At 48.2% G+C, this 2,073-nt stretch overlaps 1 pseudogene across 1 annotated transcript; it reads right to left on the bottom strand.

The window, feature by feature from the left end:
* Positions 1-690: 690 nt before the first annotated feature.
* Positions 691-1,602, bottom strand: LOC114675753 (coatomer subunit zeta-1 pseudogene; annotated as a pseudogene). The gene has a single exon (XR_003726638.2). The product of XR_003726638.2 is annotated as a coatomer subunit zeta-1 pseudogene (transcript).
* Positions 1,603-2,073: the final 471 nt, after the last annotated feature.

Genomic DNA, 2,073 nt, shown 5'->3' with positions numbered 1-2,073 from the left:
CCCAAAGGTTTTATGAAGAAAAGCACCTGTCTCAGCGACCTAGAGACAGGGAGAGCACAGACGCACTGCTTGGGTGTAAGGCTGAAGCAGAGAGAGGGTGGGCTGCAGCGACTGCAGACCCAAGGCAGAGGAGTAAATGCATGTCGGGGAGTTGAGGGGACAGAGACAGCCTAGACGCCCAAGTCATAAGTTCTTCTCCTTCCCCAGTTCTGAGTAGAAAGTTTTCTTCCCAAGACTAGAATGGAGTTTTAGTTTTAGGAACTGGCTTTGCTTCAGGACATGGAGAAGACAAACCAGGCAAAGATCCCACAGGTAGTAAGGGTGGAGAGTTAAGGTAGCTAACTAAGAGACGGGCACTCACCACGGCAGTTTTGAAGCTATATGTCAGATCGGGGTAGAGAATGCATTTTATGTGCCCTATTCAATACAATTTAAATCACTGTTTCTTCCATGTTGTCCCTTCCCTATGAACTATTCCCAATACCTTTTCCAAGGCAGAGGACAGAGCAGTAAGAAGGAATAGAAGAAAACACTGAGGACAGTAAGTGGGGCTAGGGCTTAGATTGGATAAATCCCTATCCATCCCCACCCCCACTTGTTCTTTAGTAAAGAATTCTCTTTCTCCCTCCCCTTGCTGGGGTATCGGAATGAGGTCCAGGTAAAGGCAAAGGCAGGAAAACATTCAGCACATTCTTTCTCCTACTTTAATCTGAAGTGTAGCTACAACAAAGGGCACAGAATTTACAAAAATGTCAGGGCAGGGGAGCATGTGAGCATAATCCAGTCTAGAAAGAAAGAGGGTGCTTCCCCTGCCCTATTATCTAAATATGCTGGGAGCTTTACTCCTAGAACTGCAAGAAGAATGAAAAAGAATAGGAAGGGTGTAGGGGAGGTTGGGGGGACAAGCACAAACAGAATGGAGATTTAAGGATCTCTGTGATCCCCGAGATGACCCTGAGAACATCAATTGGGGAACTAGATGAAAATTCACAGCAGACATGCGAATTTTTTGAAGAGGATGAAGAGCCAGGAATAGTGGCGTCTTCACGGAAGGAGTGACCACTTGATCTGTTCTTTGGCTGACTGCAGCACCTGAGACACGGTCTGCTCCGTAAGGGGGACATCTTCACCCCTTAATGCCACCCAGTGTACCACCTGCTGGGGATCACTCTCGAGGATCACCCCTCCATCTACAATTTCATCCACAGCCAAGAACAGCCCCTCCATGTTCTCCAGCAGTGCTCGCTTTTCTACATTTTTCCTCAGCATCTGGCTCAATGAGTCCAAGAGGCAGTTCAGAACTGCCATAAGCATCAGCTCATTTTCATAGGAGCTGCCAATCACATAGAAATAGAGATCTATACTGCTTTTGTATACCAATGTCAGGCCTTCCAAGAGGGCAATTCCACTGTCAATCCGATGGGTCTTATTGAAAATGTTCTTCTCAAAGGCCTTTTGCTCCTTGACACTGGGGTAGGTGTCGTCATAGTACTTGGCAAAAAGTCGATCTCCATCATTGTCCAGAATCAGGATGGCTTTGACAGTATACACGGAAGGTTCCAAAATCAGCGCCTCCATCTTGCCCCACAGCTGGTGCCGACGTCTCCTTCAGCATTTTAAATACGTCAGGCTGTGACTAGAAATGTTGTCCAGGTGCTAAGACCTGGAATGGGGGCCTCAAAGCTTTGCCTGATGCCCCATTTAAGTGTTGCTGAGCTGGTATGCAAGTTGCAAGACAAAGTTCTCTTAACTCTCTCCTCTCTCTCCAGGAGCTGTGAGCTTCATTACCTGTGGTTGGGGGAGGGATGACAAAAGCACTCCCTTGGCCCCCTTGGCTAGTGTCTCACTAGGTCACATGCTCCCAAGTACACTGTCTCTGAGCCTGGAATAGCCCCAAGACTAGCCCATGAATTGCAGTCCTTGTGGCCTAAACTGCCTTTCAAGTTTACTTAGAACCCAAGAGCACTTTAGCTCTATGGTGGTGGGGCCAGCTGGAACTCAGGTTCTGACCGCTGGGCTGGACAATTCCCCTCTGGCTAGGGCTGGTCTAAATGCTCCCTCTGTGGGTGCTGG

Source organism: Macaca mulatta, chromosome 5 (assembly GCF_049350105.2).
Source record: "Macaca mulatta isolate MMU2019108-1 chromosome 5, T2T-MMU8v2.0, whole genome shotgun sequence".
Classification (NCBI taxonomy): domain Eukaryota; kingdom Metazoa; phylum Chordata; class Mammalia; order Primates; family Cercopithecidae; genus Macaca; species Macaca mulatta.
The sequence above is the reverse complement of the archived record's forward strand: the minus strand, read 5'-3'. Positions and strand labels throughout refer to the sequence as shown.